The sequence below is a fragment of the Macaca thibetana genome, chromosome 20 (genome assembly GCF_024542745.1).
Source record: "Macaca thibetana thibetana isolate TM-01 chromosome 20, ASM2454274v1, whole genome shotgun sequence".
In the NCBI taxonomy this organism is placed as follows: domain Eukaryota; kingdom Metazoa; phylum Chordata; class Mammalia; order Primates; family Cercopithecidae; genus Macaca; species Macaca thibetana.
Genome location: NC_065597.1, coordinates 49,388,414 through 49,410,878, shown reverse-complemented (window position 1 = coordinate 49,410,878; position 22,465 = coordinate 49,388,414). Strand labels below are relative to the sequence as shown.

General features: G+C 45.7%; 1 protein-coding gene across 3 annotated transcripts in view; it reads right to left on the bottom strand.

Annotated features, from left to right (window-relative positions):
* GSG1L (GSG1 like) overlaps positions 1-22,465 on the bottom strand; it is a 272,422-nt gene that overhangs the window by 173,158 nt on the left and 76,799 nt on the right. The window lies entirely within an intron of this gene.

The following is a 22,465-nucleotide window of genomic DNA, read 5'->3' as shown; positions in this document are numbered from 1 at the left end:
GATCACATCCAACACAGGCCCACACACAGCTTGCTCCTGTTTGAAACTCTTCGATGACTTCCCAAAGGAGAAAGTTCAAATTCCCATATGTGGACCCAGAATAGGCCTTGACTGGCCTGTCCACCCACTGCCCTCTCCCTCTGCCCCCGTTCCGGGTACACCCCTGTGCAGCCCCCACACCATGGCTTTGTACATGCTATTCCCCGCCTGGAACACACTCCCGCTGTTGACTCTCACAGCACCTTGGTTTTCTACGGGGCGCGGTCACCGTCCTGAGTCTGCCTCTGCATGTCGTCCCGAGTGCAAGTTAGTCGCACTGAGATGATAACTTACTGAAAGAGAGTGTGCTGGCCAGGCACTGTAGCTCACACCTGTAATCCCAACACTTTGGGAGGCTGAGGCGGGCGGATCACCTGAGGTCAGGAGTTTGAGACCAGCCTGGCCAACTCGGTGAAACCCCATCTCTACTAAAAATATAAAAATTAGCTGGGCGTAGTGGCAGGCGCCTGTAATCCCAGCAACTTGGGAGGCTGAAGCAGGAGAATCGCTTGAACCCAGGAGGCGGAGGTTGCAGTGAACCGAGATCGTGCCATTGCACTCAAGGCTGGGGGACAAGAGTGAGACTTTGTCTCAAAAAAAAAAGAGAGAGTGTGCTGACTTGGCCAAGAACTGGAAGGGAGGATTTAAAAGAAAGAAAAGAAAGTGGTGTGCTAGAGTGGATGGATTTTGAACAAATTGCTTTACACTTTCTTTACTGTTACATTGTTTCCTCAAAGGCTAGAGGAAGAGAAATTCAATGTGCAGATCATACTTTGGGAGGCCGAGGCGGGCGGATCAAGAAGTCAAGAGATGGAGCCCATCCTGGCCAACATGGTGAAACCCCGTCTCTACTAAAAATACAAAAATTAGCTCGGTGTGGTGACACGCATCTGTAGTCCCAGCTACTCAAGAGGCTAAAGCAGGAGAATCGCTTGAACCTGGGAGGCGGAGGCTGCAGTGAGCCATGATCGCACCACTGCAATCCAGCCTGGGCAACACAGCAAGACTCCGTCTCAAAAAAAAAAGTGCAGAGCAGCATCCACAGCCACATTGAGGCATTGGTGGGCTTTGGGCCATTTTGCCTTAATGAGCCCCTTCCTAAATAAAAACTAAATAATTAATTAAAAATTGTTGTATTTATACATCGTGGATAGCACAATTGTTGTATTTATCAATTGTGGATAGCAGCACTAGCCAAGATTTGGAAGCATCCTAAGCATCAACAGATGAATGGATAAAGAAAATGTGGTACATACACACAATGAAGTACTATTCAGCCATAAAAAAGAATGAGATGCTATCATTTGCAACCACATGGATGGAACTGGAGGTCATTATGTTAAGTGAAATAAGCCAGGCACAGAAAGCCAAACTTTACATGTTCTCACTTATTTGTGGGATCTAAAAAACAAATCAATTGAATTCATGGACATAGAGAGTAGAAGGATGGTTACCAGAGGCTGGGAAGGGTAGTAGGGGATTGGGGGGGCAGTGGGGATGCTTAATAGGTACAAAAAAATAGTTAGAAAGAATGAATAAGACCTACTATTTGCTAGCACAGCAGGGTGACTGTAGACAATAATAACTTAACTGTATATTTTTAAATAACTAAAAGAGTGTAATTGAATTGTTCGCCTGTGTCAAAATATCTCATGTGCCCCATAAATATATTCACCTACTAAATACCCACAAAAATTAAATATTTTATTTTGTTTTATTTTATTTTATTTTATTTGAGACAAAGTCTCACTCTGTTGCCCAGGCTGGAATGCAGTGGTGCAATCTTGGCTCACTGCAACCTCCGCCTCCTGGGTTCAAGCAATTCTCCTGCCTCAGCCTCCCAAGTAGCTGGAATTACGGGCACCCACCACCATGCCCAGCTAATTTTTGTATTTTTAGTAGCGATGGCGTTTCTCCATGTTGTCCAAGCTGTCTCGAACTCCTGACTTCAAGCAATCCGCCTCAGCATCCCAAAATGCTGGGATTACAGGCATGGGCCACTGCGCCCAGCCAAAAATTTTAAATTTAAATAAAATTTAATTTAACTTAAAAATAATTTTAAAATTATGTTTTATAGTCACATTGGTATAGAGATGAATATACAATATTACTATTAAATATTAAACATTTTCTTCACCTAAAAGTTTCCTTTTCTTCTTCTGAACTTTCTACTTCTTCTAGACCCTTTCTTACAAATAGAAGCTCACAGGGGACTCGGCTTACACATACATTAATGTCTATTTCCCCCAGCAAGCTGCAAGCTCTGTGAGGACAGGGGCCAAGTCTACACTGCATCCCCAGCTAGTAAATGGCACCTCCATCCCCAGGTGCTCAGGCCAAAACCCTGGTGCCATCTTTACCTCATTTGTGTCTCTAGCTTCCCAAAGCATCTGGCGTCCAGCCACTTCCCGCCACCTCCGCTGGTCCAGCCACCATCGGTTCCCACCTGGATCACTGCAGTAGCCTCTACACTGGTCTGTCTGTTTCTGCCCCATCCTCACAGTGACCAGAAGCATCCTGATATAACCTAAAACAGATTATGTCCCTTTTCTGCTCAGAACCCTCCCAGCATTCCCAACTCACCCCAAGTTAGAGCCTAAGTCCTCGCTGTAGCCTGCAAGATCCCCTGTGATCTGTCTCTCCATCACTACCCTGACCTCTTTCCCTCCTATCTTCCCTCTCGCTCACTCCACTCCTGTCATTTTGGTCTCCTTGCTGATCTTTGAACGTGCTGGACATTCTCCTGCCTCAGGGCCTTCGCACTGGCTGCCTCTGCTACCTGCAGCACTGTTCACTCGCACTGAGTGGTTTACTCCTCCTCTCCCTTATCATTTTTCTCAAATATTATCTTCCCAAGGAGGGCTTTCCATTTAATCTATCTAAAATTCCAAACGTCCCTCCCCTGACACGCTCCATCTCCCTTCTGGATGGATTCCTAACAGCTACGACAGAACCTGGGGTACAGTGACTGCTTAATAAATATTTTCCAACCAGCCTGAGCAAGAAAGCGAGACCCCATTTCTACAAAAAATTTAAAAATTAGCCAGATGTGGTGGCACGGGGCTGTAGTCCTGGCTACTGGGGAGGCTGAGGTAGGAGTATCGTTTGAGTCCAGGATGTTGAGGCTGCAGTAAGCTGCACTCCACCCTGGGCAACAGAGCAAGACCCTGTCTAGGAAAAAGGAAACAAACAAACAATGTTGAAGGAATATATGAACAAATGAGCAAGCAAATGAACACACGAGTGAATGAATGAATGAATGAATGAATGAATGAATGAATGCCACTGAAACCTTACGTCTACAAGAAGCTTCCCCTCTTCAGTCTTTCTTCCCAGGCCTCCCTGATGCCGGGGACACAGTGCTGGCCACCAAGGATGCAGCACTGAGCAAATCATGGCCCAACCTCTAGACCTTTCTCACAAAGAGAGGGGGCGCACGCTGGACCTATGCTCACAAACACATTTTGTTTGACCTACACGGGATCATAAAAATAGGTAAATTGCTACCTACAAATTCAGATTTGTAATTTTCTCTGAAAGAATCAGAAGATCTGACTGTGCTGAGCCCGCAATCCCACACAGCAGCAATCACATGGGGCCGGGCAGCTGTGCCTCCTTTAGATAAGGCACCTGCAAGCTCTCTGGTTTGCCACAGTCCCCACCGCCCACTACTGCTCTGCCCCTAGCCTCACCTAAACCACCAAGATGGCCCCTGCGACGCTAGATTGGATAAACTCTAGGGTGAGTTTGCAACCCCTGGCTTCAGGATATTACTGCTGATCCCAACAAAGAGACAGATTGGGTCGAAATGGAACCAACATGGCCTGAAGAGTCAAAACGATCTAGAAGCTTTCAGCATTCTCAACTCATTTGTCTGCTTGGAGCTTCCTAAGTTCTCTGATAAGGTCTCTTGAAGCCCCTTTGGCCTCCTGAACCTCCTGCCAGCCCCATATCAATGCAGAGGCAGAGATGGAGGCAGCAGTGGGAGATGAGTCTGAGAAGGAAGGCAGGGGTCAGATCACAAAAGGTCTTAAGTGTTGAGACAAGGAGGTGCTTCCTCTCTTATTTATGTCACTCCTTCCAAAGAATCACGAGGCCACAGATGGGTGAACCCTGCTCTGTGGTTCCAGCATTCTGGCTTCCCCTGCCCCCGCCCCGTGCTCTGTACTGAGATGCAGGACTCACGCTTTCCATTACAGAAAAAGACAATAAGGCCCAGGGCAGCTGAGAGACCATCCTGGGCCACACAGCATGTTAGGGGTGCTCAGAGTATAGCCTACTGAAAGAGATGTTTGCTGACAGCCAAGAACTAGAAGGGAGGATTAAAATTAAAAAGTGTTGGTCAGGCATGGTGGTTCATGCCTATAACCCCAGCACTTTGGGAGGCCAGGGGGGAGGATCACTTGAGCCCAGGAGTTCGAAGCCAGACTGATCAACACGGAGAAACCCCATCTCTGATAAAAATACAAAAATTAGCTGGATGTGTTGGCATATGCCTGTAATCCCAGCTACTTGGGAGGCTGAGAAAGGAGAATCGCTTGAATCTGGTAGGGGGAGGTTGCAGTGAGCAGAGATCACGCCACTGCAGTCCAGCCTGGGTGACAGGGTGAGACTCCATCTCAAAAAAATAAAATTTAATTTAATTTAATTTAATTTAATTTAATTTAAAAATGCTGTGCTGAAGTGGATGGATTTTGAGTGAATTGTTTTAAACTTTCTGTAATGTTATATTGCTGGAATGGAGGAGATGTAATGGCCAAATTCAGACCAACACCCAAGGCCACATTAAAATGTTGGTGGGCCTTGCACACTTTTGCCTATTAGGGGCCCTTCTTAAACATAATAAGAAGAATTCTATTTTACAACCACATTGGCATAAAGATGAATATATTAAGTATTAAGCATTTTCTTCACCTAAAAGTTTATATTTTCTTCTGATTTTAAAATAAATTAGTTTTTTTCTTTTTTTTTTTTTTTTTTTAGAGATAAAGTCTTACTCTGTTGCCCAGACTGGAGTGCAGTGGCTCAATCATAGCTCACTGCAGCCTTGAACTCCTGGGTTCAAGTGATTCTCCTGCCTCAGCCTCCTGAGTAGCTGAGACCACAGGCACATACCACCACATCTGGCTAGTTTTTTAATTTTTTGTAGAGATGGGATTGCACTCTGTCACCCTGGCTGGTCTCAAATTCCTGAGCTCACGCAATTCTCCTGTGTCAGCCTCCCAAACTGCTGTGATTACAAGCATGATCCACCACGCCCAGCTCTAAATCCTTTTCATGGGCCCATAGAATTTTCATGGCCCTAAAACATTTTCATGGGCAAGGACTTTTATAGAAGTAGTCTAGGCCCTCCCTTCTGTGCCTCCTGAGCCTAAGGAAGATGCCAGCCTTCCTGCAGCAGGCCCCCAGCTCTCACCACCAACTGGGCACCTCAATAATATTTAAGATTTATGTGCTAGACATTTTCCCTTTTCTTTAACAATTTTATTGAGATATAATTCATATACTATGCAATTCATACATTCAAAGTATACAATTCAGCCGGGCATGGCGGCTCACGCCTGTAATCCCAACGTTTTGGGAGGCCGAGGTGGGTGGATCACTTGAGGTCAGGAGTTCGAGACCAGCGTGGCCAACACGGTGAAACCCCGTCTCTACTAAAAATACAAAAATTAGCCAGGCGTGGTGGCACATGCCCGTAATCCCAGCTACTCAGGAGGCTGAGGCAGGAGGATCACTTGAACCCAGGAGGTGGAGGTTGCAGTGAGCCGAGATCGCCCCACTGCACTTCTGCCTGGGCAACAGAGTAAGACTCAGTCTCAAAATAAATAAATAATTAATAAAAATAAACAAATGAAATAAAGTATACAATTCAATGGTTTTTAGTATACTGTTAGCATATTCACAACGCTGTGTGACCATCACCGCAATCAATTTTAAAACATTTTCATCACCCTGAAAAGAAAGCTGTACCTATTAGCAGTCACTCATTTCCTGCAACCCTTCCACCCCCAAGGAAGAGCTCATCTGTTTTCTGTCTCTATAGATTCACCTAGTCTGGTCATTTCATGTAAATGGAATCATACAATATTGTATGAGTCATATAAATGGAATCATAGAATACACTCAATATGATCATACAATATATGAAATACCATTTCATATAAATGGAATCATATAATCATACAATACAATCATATAATAATATTTTGTGACTACCTTCTTTCACTTAGAATAATGTGTTTAAGGACCAACCATCTTTGTAGCCTATGTTAGTAATGCATTTCTTTATACCACAGAAAAATATTACATGATGTGGATACCACCTTTTATTTATCCATTCATCAGATAATGGATGTTTGAATTTGTTTCCACATTTTAGTTATTTATGAACGTTCATGTACAAGTTTTTGTGTGGACAAGTTTTTGTTTCTCTTGGGTATATACCCAGGAATAAAATTGCTGGGTCATATGTAACTCTGTGTTTAACATTTTGAGAAACTGCAACACTATTTTCCAAAACAGATGCATCATTCTATGTTCCCATCAGCAACATATAAGGGTTCCAATTTCTCCATGTCTTCACCAACACTTGCTATTGTTCGTCTTTTTTTATTATGAGCATCCTTGCCAGTGCCATGCAGTATCTCACTGTGGTTTTAATTTGCATTTTCTTAATGACTAGCAATGTTCAGCATCTTTTCATGGGCTTATTGGCCATTTCTATATCTTCTTTGGAGAAATATCTTCTCAGACCCTTTTCCCACTTTTTAATTGTGTCATTTGTCCTTTTATTATGGATGATTAATTCTTATATATTCTGCATACAAGTCCCTTATCAGTTATCTGATTTGTAAATATTTTCTCTCATTGCGTGGCCTGTCTTTTCACTTTCTTGATGACATCCTTTGAAGCAGAAAAGTTTTTAATTTTAATGATGTCCAATTTATCTATTTTTCTTTTGTTGCTTGTGCTTTTGTTGTCATATCTTCTTTGTTATTAATTTTAAAATAGAGGCTGGGTGTTGTGGCTCACGCCTGTAATCCCAGCACTTTGGGAGGCCAAGGCAGGTGGATCACTTGAGGTCAGGAGTTTGAGACCAGCCTGGCCAACATGGTGACATCCTGTCTCTACTAAAAATACAAAAAGTACCCAGGCATGGTGGTGCACCCCTGTAATCCCAGCTACTCAGGAGGCTGAGACAGGAGAATCGCTTGAACCCTGGAGGCAGAGGTTGCAGGGAACCAAGACCATGCCACTGCACCCCAGCCTGGGCGACAGAGTGAGACTCCATCTAAAAAAAAATAGAGATGGGGTCTCACTTTGTTGCCCAGGCTAGTCTTGAACTCTTGGGCTCAAATGATCCTCCTGCCTCAGCCTCCCAAAGTGCTGGGATTACAGGCATAAGCCACTACACCTAGCCTAGTGTCATATTTAAGAAGGGTATGCCTAGCCCAAGATCATGAAGGTTTACTCCTATTCTTTCCCCTAAGACTTTTGTAATTTTAACTCTTCTATTTATGTCTCTTATCCATTTAGAGTTGATTTATGTGTATGGTGTATAAAAGGGGTCCAGCTTTATTCTCTTGCATGTGGATATCCGGTTGTCTCAGAAGCATTTATTGAAAAACTATTCTTTCTCCATTGAATTGTCTTGGCAAACTTGCCAAAAATTAATTGACTATAAGTAAAAGGGTTTATTTTATACTCTCAGTTCTACTCCATTAATCTATATGTCTCTCCTTATACTACACTATCTTGATTACTGTAGCTTTGAAGTAAGTTTTGAAATTGGAAAATATGGGTTCTTCAACTTTGGCCTTCATTTTAAAGATCATTTTGTCTATTCTGGGTCTCCTGCATTTTCATAAGAATTTTGGGATCAATGTGTGAATTTCTTTTAAAAAGCAAGTTGGAATTTTGAAAGGGATTGCATTGAATCTGCAATGGGACCAATTTGGGAAGTACTGCCATCTTAAAATATTAAAACTTCAAATCCATGAACACGGGATGCCTTTCCATTTACTTAGATCTATTCAAATTTCTATTAACAATGTTTTGTAGTTTTCAGAATATAGGTTTCATGCTTACTTTGTTAAATTTATTCCTAAGTATTTTATAATTTTTGATGCTATTATGAGTGGAATTGTTTTCTAAATTTCATTTTTAAATTGTTCATTGCCAGTGTATAGAAATATAATTAAATTTTGTATATTGATCTTGTAAACTGCAATCTTGCTGAACTCATTTATTAGTTCTAACAGTTTTAGTGGATTCTTAGAACTTGCTATATACAGAATCATATCATCTGCAGAGATAGTTTTACTTCTTCATTTCCAATCTTGATCTCTTTTATTTCTTTTTCTTGCCTAATTGCTTTGGCTAAAACCTCCAATATAATATTAAATAGAAGTGGCAAGAATGGACATCCTCATCTTGTTCCTGATCTTGGAGGGGATGCATTCATTTTTGTACCATAAAATCTGTTGTTAGCTGTGGGTTTTTTAAAAATATATGCCCTCTGTCAGGTTGGGGAAGTTCCCTTCTATTCCTAGTTTGTTGAGCAGTTTTATGATGAAAGGATATTTGCCGTCTCTTTAGTGCCACAACAAACTTCAATGAGAATCTCCATTTTCAAGACAAGCAAAGTGAGGGTCTGAACTTTCAATGACTTGCCTATAACCACACAGCCAGTAAGAAATGGAGCAAGACTCAGCCCAGGTCTGCAGACTCCACACTCCACATCCTAAAATCTTCCCGGCTCTCTGCTCCCATCGCTATGTCAGGATTTCCTACTAGAACCAGATGTTCCCACCGTGGACAGCTGGCAGGGGGTGGTCCTGAAAGAAATCCCCTGGGAATATATCTCCATGGAGACAGGGAAAATCCATGAAAGGCCAAAATAAATGGCTCTCACACTTCTATTTCTGCTACATAGACAAGGCTAAACAGAAAATGTTTAAGCAGAGATGATCAAACTTAGCCCACGCTGCCCAGGCAGGTCAAAGCTGAGGTTTAAGGAAAAGTCATAGAGATGACATAGGGAACACAGGATACTTCAATGGCCAGAAGTCTAACAGCTGAAATTCAAACACAGAAGAGATGCTTTTCCTCCAAATCCTTAGTCTCTGTGATAAAGATTATCTAAGGATTAATGAGCTAGGTATTAAATGGCACCATATTGGCTTGCCGCTTTTAGAAGTGACCCATATCAAAATCAATGGCAATTAAGTTTACATGTTTAGTTAAGGGATTTATTCTGGGCATTAAACCTTAAGACAGGTGCACTTGTCTCTCAATCACACACACTTCAGACTGAGGCTTGACAATTAGATCATAGAGCTGTGGCATGTTACTGCCACCTGATGGCAGCATACCTTTGGTGAACCATGGAACTTGAAAGCTGGGAAGAATCCTATTAGGTCAACCAATTTATGTGGTTCTTAACCCCGGAAATGTGAATCTCAGGCCCCACCCACAGATATTCTGATTTAATTGGTCAGGGTGGGGCCCATATATCAGTAGAGTTTTCAAAGCTCCCAGGTGATTCCAATGTGCACTCAGGGTGAGAATCACAGCCTATTAAAAATATCCTTCCAACATTAGAAAAGCAACAGAGATTCATTTTAGTGATGGCTCATATGATGGCACTGGCCCATCCTTCGGCGGGGGCATTTATGGGGCAGAATAGCTCCATATTCTGAGTTCTGGAATCAGCAGAGCTGAGTGCGAATGCTAGCTCTGTCACGTCCTCCCATCTTTCTGTGCCTTTATTTCCTTGTTGGTGAAATGCGCACAGCACCTGTAGGGGTCTTGTGAAGACTCAACATGGGCAAAGAGCTTAGATGCAGTGCCTGGGAAAAAGTGGGTGCTTAGGGCCAGGCGCGGTGGCTCACGTCTGTAATCGCAGCATTTTGGGAAGCCGAAGCAGGCAGATCACCTGAGGTCAGGAGTTCAAGACCAGCCTGGCCAACATGGTGAAACCCCGTCTCTACTGAAAATACAAAAATTAACTGGGTGTGGTAGCATGCGCCTGTAATCCCAGCTACTCAGGAGGTTGAGGCAGGAGAATCACTTGAACCCGGGAGGTGGAGGTTGCAGTGAGCTGAGATCATGCCACTGCACTCCAGCCTGGACAACAGAGACCCCATCTCAAAAAAAAAAAAAAGAGTGGGTGCTGGCCGGGCGCGGTGGCTCACGCCTATAATCCTAGCACTTTGGGAGGCCGAGGCCGGTGGATCACGAGGTCAGGAGATCTACACCATCCTGCCTAACATGGTGAAACCCCATCCCTACTAAAAATACAAAAAAATTAGCTGGGCGTGGTGGCGGGCGCCTGTAGTCCCAGCTACTTGGGAGGCTGAGGCAGGAGAATGGCATGAACCTGGGAGGCGGAGCTTGCAGTGAGCCGAGATTGTGCCACTGCACTCCAGCCTGGGCGACAGAGGGAGATTCTGTCTCAAAAAAAAAAAAAAAAAAGTGGGTACTTAGGAGATGGCTTTCGTCATCATCACTCTCACCTACATGGGGGTCAGAGGAAACATGAGCCACAGTCTTCTGCAGCCTAATTGGGGGGAACAGGAGTGACATGCAGGTACCATCAGAGACTAGCACATGGCCAGGGGGTCATGCACTGGTTCGGAGCAGGGATTCTACAGCCAGGCCTGCCTGGGTGCAGCCTGGCTCCATCACTCACTGTATGTGTAACATCAACATGAACCTTTTGGTGCCTCAGTTTCCCTACCTATAAAAACATGAAGATCACCAACGCTGGTGTTTCTATAGTGCATATCATAGGGTAGGTCGGCAGAGCTTGTTGTCAACCACCGGGGGGTACAGCTGGGACAACTCAGTGGGTGGCCGTCCAGGTTGCCTGAGGCTGCTGCAGGGATGCTCTGGGTTCCTTGGTGGGCCCCAGCCTGGGTCCTGGCCCTCCGCCTTCCATTGTCTCCACCATGCCCATCAATGTTGCCTGGGAACGGCCTCATTTTGGCCCTTGAAGATGCCCTTTCTCCCATTGCCCCCTCCCCATCTGATTCCCTTTGGGCTGCTAAGATAGCAAAGGTGAATGGAGCTGGCATCTCCCCCCCCAGGAAGGAGACTCCTTAAAGGCCCCTTGTATTCCCAGAGGCCCACTGGAGGGTGATGTCTTCCTGCTTCAGGGAGGGGACAGCAGAGGTAATTCATGCAGAAGGAAAGGGTGGCCAGCAGATTCCAAGGGGAGAAGATGTTTGGGGATCCACAGCACCCTAAAAGATCTCAGGGCCTTCAAAGAAAAACGTCTCAGGAAAGCTGGACTTTGGGATCAGAGGTTATTAGCTCAGCCAAAATCTTGCACCCATTGAGGGTCCCATGGTGCCCATGGTGCCCATGACCACCAGCCATGGGGAGGGGAAGAGTAGGGGAAGACCAGAGTGTTCTCTCACATGGTCTGAAAACTTCATACAACCCAGGGGCTAAAAGGAAATCTCAAAAACTGGAGACTGAATTTTTTGCTATCCTGGGGAGTGGAAGCTCAGAGGTCTATCCTACTGGGTCTAGAGGAGTAAATGACTAGGGCATTCCTTGGCTAGAAGAAGTGAGAGTTCCTGTTCATATCCACCATAGCCTTAAAGAGAAATGGCCTGTGTGATTGCCTTCACCATTGCACACCATTGCATCTTGCTTGCAGGCCAGGGGCACAGAGACAGGTCTTAAATTTCAGCCTCAACTCAAGGTCACCAACTCAAGCCATCTCAATGACCAGCAATGACTGAGGCGAGCCTGTGGGGACTCAGTGACTGGGAGAGGGTGTTCCCTGTCTAGATGGGGATGAACTGACATGCTGGTCATCTGGACAGTCAGGGTCCCTGCAAAAAACAGATGGCACCTCCAAGGGGCTCACTGAAGACTGATGAGTGAAGAAATTATTTATAGAGGTGTGGACAGGATTGAGGGGCTGGTAACCATGGGAAACCCAGGTCTGAAGGGGCAGGGGAGGGAAAGGAGCCTGGAAAAGGTGAAGCCATAGAGGAGGAGCTGCCACCAGGAGCCAAATTCACACTTAACAAGTCTCAGAATCAGAACTTAAGCATCTCCGGGCCAGAACTTGAGAATCAGTCTTTCTAATGAGTTCCCAGAGGATGCTGATGCTGCCGGCCTGGGAACCACACTTTGAGAGCCACTCCTTAGAGAAATGTAGTCACTGTCAAAACCTCAACAGGGAGAGAACAAGACGAGCCAGAAAGTAATGCCCTGATCTTTCTCTCCTTCTGCCCTCTTGATTCCCTGTAGGTGCCTCCTATTGGCCAAAACCAATGGGCACAGAGTCCAGGCAGTTCCTAGGGCACAGAGAAGGGCAGGGAATGGACAGGGAGGGGTGGATGGAGAACAGCTGGCACACCACCCTACTTAAGGTGGTCCTCACCCCTCCTCACCCCATCACGCTTATTCCTGCACCTGCGTTGCTTTTCTTCCATAGTGAGACCACCATCACGCTCTGAAATTGTCCTGTATATGGATTTGTCGACTTGTTTAGTACCTGTGTCCTCTACAGGATGTGCAAGGGATTTTCCTCTGCTTTGGGATCTATTTACATGTAGTCCTGTGCGCACTGTGGGCTTAACCACATTCTAGACCAGGCTGGAGGCTGCGTGCCCTGAAATCCTGATAATTCATATTCCATCTCTATATCTTAGGAATCAAAATTGCAACATCAAGTAGTGATATCTGAAGGTGTCTGAATTAATCTTGATCCCTAAAAGTACACTTCTCTTCTCTTAAGTTCTCAATGTCAATGTTTTATATTCACACAGTTGTATCCTGTCAACATTTATTGAGCACCTACTATGTGTCAGTCTGGTTTTAGGTGCTGGAGATACAGCAGCGAACCATACAGACAAAATCCCTGCCCTCATGGAACTTCCATTCTCAAGTTAAAGTGTACATATCAGTAATTCTTTGGAATCCTCTTTCCAAAAAATGATGTTCCCTGGCCCTTCTAAATATCACCCAGACAGGCCAGGCGTGGTGGTTCACGCCTGTAATCTCGCCACTTTTGGAGGCTGAGGTGGGCAGATCACCTGAGGTCAGGAGTTCAAGAACTCACCTGAGGTCAGGAGTTCAGATGTGGTGAAACTCTGTCTCTACATAAAACACAAAAATTAGCTGGGCATAGTGGTACATGCCTGTAATCCCGGCTACTGAGGAGGCTGAGGCAGGAGAATTGCTTGAACTGGGAGGTGGAGGTAGCAGTGAGCCAAGATCTCGCCACTGCACTCCAGCCTGGGCGACAAGAGCGAAACTCCATGTCAGTAATAATAACAATAATAATAGTAATGCCCAGACAATGCAACATGGAAGCCACATGTTTTCAGTAACAAATAGAAACTTCCTGACCATGTATGTCTTGTTTGCTGTTGTGTCCTCAAAGCCTGGAGCAGTGATTGGTGCTGCAGGCATGATTGTGGAGTGAAGCAATGAATAGCACTTCATAAATCGTCTTTCTCAAGAATCCCACAAAAGCGAGGGGCTACTCTGCAGAATCCAGAGGTATGACCACAGTGAGACAGATATTGAATCTCGGGAGCAATCTAAGACAGAAGAGACAAACATAAAGGGATCTCTACACTAACCAAGAAAGAGCTGAGGGCTCCAACAGCAGCCACTGGGCAGCCACATTGAGGCTTACACCTGCCACGAGGCAGCAGACTTGGAGACTGGGAGGTCACCTTAGCCATCACATCTCCACTCTCAGCCTTTTTCCATGGCTGGGTCTCTGTTCTTGCTACTCCCTTAATCTCAATATCTTCTCTCTCTCTCTCTGTTTCTCTAAGTCTGAACCATTCCCAGCCTTCAAGATCCAGCTCAAATGTCCACCCCACTCTCCCGCCATGAAGCCTGTCTTGTTCACCAACCACCTGCTCCATCCAGAAGCAACGTTTCCCCACTCTAAATTTCCCAAGTGTTTTATTGCAATATTGCTCATCATATTGTCACGTGCTACCCTAAGCATAGCTTGGCCCCCTTGCTAAGCCCCCTTGGGAGGCAGATCCCACCCCAGGCTAGAGTTTGTCATGTTGCCTTAGAGTCAGGATCCTACAACCCGAAAGAGAGTCCAGGATAAGCCCCACGCAAAAGACTTGGCATTCATCACAGTAATGGCACGAGGTCTGAATCCATTCCCATTTTGCAGATGAGAAAACTAAGGCTCACAGAGGTGGAGTGACCTACCCAAGGTGATACAGCCACTACATGGCAGAATCAGGATCTAGACTCAGGTCTTTGTCTGTCCAAGGCTCTGTTATCATGCAGGGGACTGACTTGGTGAGAAATGGAACAAGACAGGACAGGTGTGGTGGCTCATGCGTGTAATCTCAGCACTTTGGGAGGCCACGGCAGGCGCATCACTTGAGGTCAGGAGTTTGAGACCAACATAGTCAAACCCTATCTCTACTAAAAATACAAAAAATGGCTGGGCATGGCAGTGTGCACCCATAGTCAAGGCTGAGGCACACGAATCACTGAAACCTGGGAGGAAGAGGTTGCAGTGAGCTGAGATTGCGCCGCTGCACTCCAGCCTGGACTACAGAGTGAGACCCTGGTTCAAAAAAAAAAAAAAAGGAAAAAAAAGTGACAAGGACACATTCCAGAACGCATTCTATGGCCAGATCAGATATCTCTAAAATCTTTTAAAAAATATTTTATTTATTATGGGAAATTTCCATCTTTTGCAAAAGTAGAGAGACTAGTACAAAAAGTCCCATGTCCCCATCACCAGCTTCAATACTTATCAACTCAAGGCCAGTCTTGTCACCTCTACACCCCACTGTCCCCACCACCATGAGATTATTTTGAAACAAATTCCAGAATTGAACTTAGATATGTTTTTCAGGGACGTGTCCACCGTTCAGAAAAGACAAATGGAAGGTCATTTCTTCCTAGACCCTGTGGCGTCACCTTATGGGGCAGCTGGCTTTTTGCAGCATGACAAGCAAACAGAAAATCCAGGAGGCCCTGACCTCCCCTCACCGCTAACCCCTCTGAGTCACTGTCTCCAGGGGCTCTGGCTGAGTGAGGTTGGATGGGGGCATCACTCAGAAACTGCCCTCAGTGCAGCAGCTTGAGCTTGTCAGCAGGCACATCGAGACTGCCATGAAACGGAAAGCCTGGCACAGACCCTCAGCAAAAATGAGGCTTCCAGGAATCCACCTCAGATAGAACTGGCCGGGTCACAGCTGCCTCACTCTGGCTCACCACTCAGGCCTGATTCCAGGAATTCCACCTCCAGGTCTCCTCCTGTAGGTCTGGTTTAATTGAGAAAGAAGCTCCCGTGTGAAGGCAGCAAGGGGAGCCACGGGGTGCACCAGGGTCACCAGGAAGCCGGACAGGGTGTGCTCCCTGGTTAAAAGCTGGGCTCTGGTTTCCCGCAGACCTGAATTCAAATCCCCACTGTGCCAGTTGGGTGCAGTGGCTCACGCCTGTAATCCCAGTACTTTAGGAGGCCAAGGTAGGCAGATCACAAGGTCAGGAGTTCGAGACCAGCCTGGCCAACATAGCAAAACCCCGTCGCTGCTAAAAATACAAAAATTAGCCAGGGGTAGCGGCACCCGCCTGTAATCCCAGCTACTCAGGTGGCTGAGGCAGAAGAATTGTTGAACCGGGGAGGCGGAGGTTGCAGTGAGCAGAGATCATGTCACTGCACTCCAGCCTGGGTGACAGAGCAAGACTCCGTAAAAAAAAAAAAAAAAAAAATTCAAATCCCCACTGTGCCACCTGCTAGCTGTGGGACTGGGAGTAAATAATGTTTTGTTTTGTTTTGTTTAATTTGTTTGGTTGGGTTCTTTTTCGTAGTTGTTCGCTATTAAAGTTGACCATTCCAGCCTTCTGGGGTTGCTGGGAAGGCTAAATAAGGTCATTGGCATAAAACAAGGCATCTTCAGTTAGGATTGAATTCAGACAACATCTGCAAAGGAATCAGCTCGATGTTTTGACACCCACACCCTCAATGTCATTCATCACAGGTCTGGAGGCGCCAACACAGGGAGGTGTCTAGGCTCAGAAGCCACAAGATGTAAGTTCAAATCCGTCCTCTGTCTCCTCAAAGCCATGCAATCTCAGGCGAGTGGCTTCACCTCTCTAAGCCCTTTCCTTGATTGCCAGATGGAAATCAGAGCACCTTCCGTCCAGGCTTGCAAAAAGGATTCAAACAAGCCAGGCATGGTGGCTCAGGCTTGTATTCCCAGCTACTAGGGAGGCTGAGACAGGTGACTCACTTGAGCCCACACTAGACAACATAGCAAGACTCCGTTTTTGAAAAAGAAAAAAAGGTCAGACGCGGTGGCTCACGCCTGTAATCCCAGCACTTCGGGAGGCGGAGACGGGTGGATCACCTGAGGTCAGGAGTTTGAGACCAGCCTGGCCAACATAATGAAACCCCATCTCTACTAAAAATACAAAAATTAGCCGGGCATGGTGGCTAGCGCCTGTAGTCCCAGCTACTCCGGATGCTGAGGCAGGAGAATAGTTTGCACCTGAGAGGTGGAGGTTGCAGTGAGCCACCAAGATCACGCCATTACACTCCAGTCTGGGTGACAGAGTGAAACTCCATCAAAAAAAAAAAAAGAGAGAGAGAGAGAGAAAAGAAAGAGAGAGAGAGAGAGAGGGAAGGCAGGAAGGCAGGAAGGCAGGAAGGCAGGAAGGAAGGCAGGAAGGAAGGCAGGAAGGAAGGCAGGCAGGCAGGCAGGAAGGAAGGAAGGAAGGAAGGAAGGAAGGAAGGAAGGAGAAGAGAGAGAAAGAAAGAGAGAGAAAGAAGAGAGGGAGGGAGGGAGGGAAGGAAGGAAGGAAGGAGAGAAAAAGAAAGAAAGAAAAAGAAAGAAAGAAAGAAAGAAAGAAAGAAAGAAAGAAAGAAAGAAAGAAAGAAAGAAAGAAAGAAAGAAAGAAAGAAAGAAAGAAAGAAATGAAATGAAATGAAATGAAATGGGAGAAAGTGTGTGAAAATGCCTGCCCTGTGCTTGGCTCCATAAATAAGAGCTTTTTAAAAATTCCTTCCCTGGATCCTAAGTTAGAGACACATGTCGCTCCTCCGGAGGAGAGCCCGGGCGTCTTCCCAAGCCAGAAGCAGGAGGCTGTAATTCTGCAACTTCAGCCTGAGCAGGTGGGGGGTAACCTGGCAGGGCCACAGGCAAAATCAAAGGGGGTGGCCAGAGGCAGATGCCCAGTGCTGGCAGAAGGTGTGCAGAGCATTGAGGGTCTGCCAAGTTACCCTTGGCATGGACATTGGGCGCCCAGGTCTTGGTTGGCAGCAGAGATGTGGGCAACGAGACAGGGGGAGGGGGTCACTGAGAAGCCCAGCATCCTTGGCTGAATCCCCAGATCCTGGGTCTGAGGATCGTGACTTAATTCCATACCCCACCAGATGGTGTTGCTGAGGCTTCCACGGAGTCAGGAGGTGGGGAGAGGTGGGGAAGGCAGGGTCAACAGAGAGAGGCAGTAGCACCAGTTTCACAAAGTCAGCCAACTAATAACACGTGCTGACATGCATTATATGCCTACCAACGTGTGTTCTAAGTGCTTTACATGCATCAATTGCTAATCTGCACGACAGCCTTGAAGGCAGCTCCTATGACCACGCCCATTTTACAGATAAAGAAACTGAGCCTGGCTGGGCATGGTGGCTCATGCCTGTAATCCCAGCACTCTAGGAGGCTGAAGCAAGTGGATCGCTTGAGCCCAGGAGTTCGAGACCAGCCTGGCCAACATGGTAAAACCCTGACTCTACTAAAAATACAAAATTAGCCAGGCATGATGGCAAGTGCCTGTAATTCCAGCTACTCAAGAGTCTGAGGCAGACAAATCGCTTAAACCTGGGAGGCAGAGGTTGCAGTGAGCCAAGATCATGCCACTGCACTCCAGCCTAGGCAGTAGAGTGAGAGGTCGTCTCAAAAAACAAAAAACAAAAAAGAAACAAAGAAAGAAAAAGAAAAAAAGAAACTGAGGCAGAGAGAGATTTGAGTGAATCACTTGTCTACCATTACACAGCTAGTAGTGGAGCCACGATTCCAATCAAGACAGCTTGGCCCAGAGCCTTTGATTTGGTCATTCCTCTGTCCTATATCTTAGCAGAGCAGGCAGGTCCTAGTAAAATTCATTCCTCTTAAGAGAAGTCCCACACTCCCTCCAGAGACCCCATACATGGCAGGAGAACCTAGCAGCCTTCCAGACATGCCCAGCGAAGCAGACTCAAATCTGCCTGGTCCAAAGTTTGACCCTGGTTCTGAGACCCAGATTCCACAAGCAGGGAAGCTTTTTGGCAGGTGCATGGTTAATATTCTCTATAGTTGGGTGCTTTCAACTTGCTGGGCGGGTAGAGAATCAGTCCTGGTCCCCAGCAAATGCAGCCAATGGGGAATGATTCTAACTGTTTGGCAAGGGTGAGAGTTCATACACCTTTGCTGGCCAGATTCAAGGAATTCAGCTGGGGGGAAAAAATGCCAACAGATCTTGTGTGAAGCTTCTCCTCTCACTATCTGGGCAGGCGGCAGAGCCTTGGCAAGCACTTCCTTGGATTCTCCGGAGGCCTCTGCCAGTTCAACTGACGGGGCAGCAGATGGCACACACTTCTCTGCTGATGATATTTTGATTTATTTATCTCTTACAGATGGTACCATGCCTTGATTTCTGGCAGGAGTCCAAAATGCAGGTCAACTTTCTGGGGATAATCGTTTCTACAAGTGGATGAAATACTGAAGACTAAATCCCCGCCTGGCATCATGACTGCAGCACCATGGCCTCCAGACATACGTTGCTTGGGCATTTGGGAATTTTTGAATAAATCCAGAGAAGAATTTTGTTCTCAAGCATGTTACAGCTGAAGAAGCTAAATGCTATTCTAAAATTAGAATTATAGTGATTAAATGTAAGAGATTTAAACTTAGGGAGTCCTGAATTCAAGTCCCAGTTCTGCCACGTACAAGCTCTGTGACCCAGGGGTCAGACTCTCTGGGTCTTAGTTTCCACATCTGTAAAATGGTTATAATTGTCACCTCTACCACATAAGGTATGGTAGAAACAGCTAGCTATCCACCAAAAGAAGTGATCTTCTGTAGTATGGAGTTACTGCTAAGAAGTAGCTGCCCTGGCCAGGCACCATGGCTCATGCCTGTAATTCCAGCACGTTGGGAGGCTGAGGAGGGAGGATCACTTGAGGCCAGGAATTGGAGACCAGTCTGGGCAACACAACAAGACCTTGTCTCTATAAAAAATTAAAAATGAGCTGATGTGGTGACACACACCTGTAGCTCTAGCAATTCAAAAGGCTGTGGTGGGAGGATTACTTGAGCCCAGGAGTTCAAGGCTGCAGTGAGCTATGATTGGGCCATTGCACTCAGCCCAGCCAGGCACAATATTTCCCAGCATCCCCTGCATCCCAGTGGGGTCATGTGAGCTGTGAATCACGTGACTATTCCTGCCAATACGATGTGTGTGTGTGCGTGAAGTGAGGCACTTCCTAGGGAGGGTTCTTATGAAATGGGTGTACCCTCTCTTTCCTCTTCCACCTAAATGCAAAGGGCTCTAAGCCTGCATGAAATGGAACAATTTGGAAGTTGCTTTGTCCCCTGGGTTAGTCTATTTTGTGTTGCTATAAAGGAATACCTGAGACTGGGTGATTTATAGAGAGTGAAGTTTATTTGGCTCATGGCTCTGCGGGCTGTATAGGCATGGTATCAGCATCTGCTCTGCTTCTGGTGAGGCCTCAGGAAGCTTTTACTCATGTTGGAAGGTGAGAGCAGGAGCAAGAGAGAGGAGGGGTAGCTGGAGACAAATGAGGTAATACATGTGAGGCGTGTGGTGCAGGACAAGGACTCAGTTTCAGGGAAGTTTGATAAATAAAAGAATTGTGATTTTTTTGTAATGTCATCCCATATGTTTGGTTTGATTTAAAGCAAGGCAAATATTTTTCCCCTTACCTCAGTCTTATTTTTGCCCTTTTTCTAAATATAGAGATGGGGTCTCACTATGTTGCCCAGGATGGTCTCAAACTCCTAGGCTCAAGTAATCCTCCCTCCTCAGTTGTCCTATCTCATTCTCCAAGAGCATGCTTTGAAAGAGAAACCAAATGGGGAGCAGGGATATTGGGGAGTTTTTTTGGAGGCATACTATGGCTGACACTGTGAGATTGTGGCCCATGATTATCTGCATCTCAGCTTGCAGGAAAACAGCCTGTAGAATGGCAAGAGTGATGCCATCCTGAAGTGAAATTGTCATGAAAAACAATGTTTGACTCCTGCAGCAAGGTCTTTAAACAATGCCTGTGGCATAAATAACCCCTCATAGAGAAACAATGTCCATAGCATAGATAACCCCTCGTCAAGATGCTTATCCAACATCCTCGGTGGTCATGAGTTTTGCAAGGAAGTCTGAGATGTGACCAGCTATGCATGTTTTTTATCCTAAAAGTTTGCTAGAGAAAGGATATTTTTTGGAGGTCGGTGCAGGAATCCACTGTTGCATGGCCGCAAGACACCACTTCTGTTCATAAACCCCTATTAATGTTTCTCTCTGAGAAACCGGATTTGTCAGCCTTTTTTTTTTGGCCTCTCAGCTCCCTCGGCCCTTGGAGGTGGGTTTGCATAGGCCTGCTCACTGCAGAACGTGTAGCAATCCAGCCAGGAGCTGAGAGACCAAGAAATGGGCAGAGGGAATGAAGCATCTATGGGGGACATCCCAGGGTAGCCAGCCACTTCTATGTGGAGTGGTGTGGCTCATCTTTTGGATGCTTTTGGACCATGGCATGAGTACGAGGATGCCCCAAAAATGCCAGGATTGCTGCTTCTGTGGGCTGCCCATTGGGTGACGAAAGCCCAGCTAGCAACAGAAGCAAAAGTAAAATGGCTTGAGGAGGAATTATAATTAGAAAGATTTTTTTTTTAGAGCTCTACAATCAGAAGTCAGCTTAATTAAAAGCTAATATTCAGGTTATAATTTTTTTCTAATATTTAACTCTGTAAGTATTAGGCCCCGGAAACTGCAAATCCTTCATTGGTCTTATTGTTAATAGGCTCCCCGCTGAGCCCAGTGGTCCAGTTGGAAGATGGAGACTAAATCAGAAGCTAACCATCTAAAATGAAATTGGTCTCAGTTCAGACGCGGTGGCTCACTCCTGTAATCCCAGCAGTTTGGGAGGCCGAGGCAGGCAGATCACCTGAGGTCAGGAGTTTGGGACCAGCCTGGCCAACATGGTGGAACCCCATCTCTACTAAAAATAGAAAAATTAGCGGGGCGTGGTGGCACGTGCCTATAATCCCAGCTACTCGAGAGGCTGAGGCAGAAGGATCGCTTGAACCCAGGAAGAGAAGGTTGTGGTGAGCCGAGATTGTGCCACTGCACTCCAGCCTGAGAGACAGAGCGAAATGACGTCTCCAAAAAATACATAAATAAATAAATGAAATTGGTCCCCTTATAAAGTTCTGCAGTGGATCCCTATGATTGTGCGTTACTTTGGCATCCATTTTTGATCTTTTTCTAACACATTGAAACCCCTTAAAAAAAAAGAAGAAGAAGAAGTTTAAATTCACACTCCATGTTTTGAGATGGAAAATAGCTGCCTTGTTTTCAGTAAAACTCAGTAAGAATTTTGGCCATGTGGGACAAACTTTAATTGTTCCATTTACAAAGTTTGAATCCAACTGTCCTTTTATTTTATTTTATTTTATTTTATTTTATTTTACTGAAACCAAGTCTTGCTCTGTCACCCAGGCTAGAGTGCAATGGCGCAATCTCGGCTCACTGCAACCTCCACCTCCTGGGTTCAAGCGATTCTGGTGCCTCAGCCTCCCAAGTAGCTGGGATTACAGGCATCTGCCACCATGCCCAGCTAATTTTTGTATTTTTAGTACACACGGGGTTTCACCATGTTGGCCAGACTGGTCTTGAACTCCTGACCTCAAATGATCCTCCCTCTTCACCTTCCCAAACTGCTGGGATTATAGACATAAGCCACCATGCCTGGCTCCAACTGTCCATTTAAACTAGTGAGTTGTGACCAGGTGAAGTGGTTCATGCCTGTAATCCCAGCACTTTGGCAGGCGAAGGCAAGAGGATAGCTTGAGCCTAGGAGTTCAAGCCCAGCCTGGGCAACCTAGTGAGACCCCTTCTCTATATTTAAAAAATAAAATAAAAGTAAACTAGTGAATTTTACCAGTTTCATGGCTAAAATTTGTATATCAAAGCCATGAAATATTTGCCTGCCTGTATTTTATGTATATCTGTGATAGGTCTGTTTGTATATTGTCTACATGGTACCAAATGGACTTAGAAATAAGTGAGTGGTCATAAGTTACTAAGCCCAAATATTTTTCAAGTTCACATGACTTTAGCAATCCTTCATAAATAAAGTTAGTGGCCAGGCACAAGTGGCTCACACCTGTAATCCCAGCACTTTGGGAGG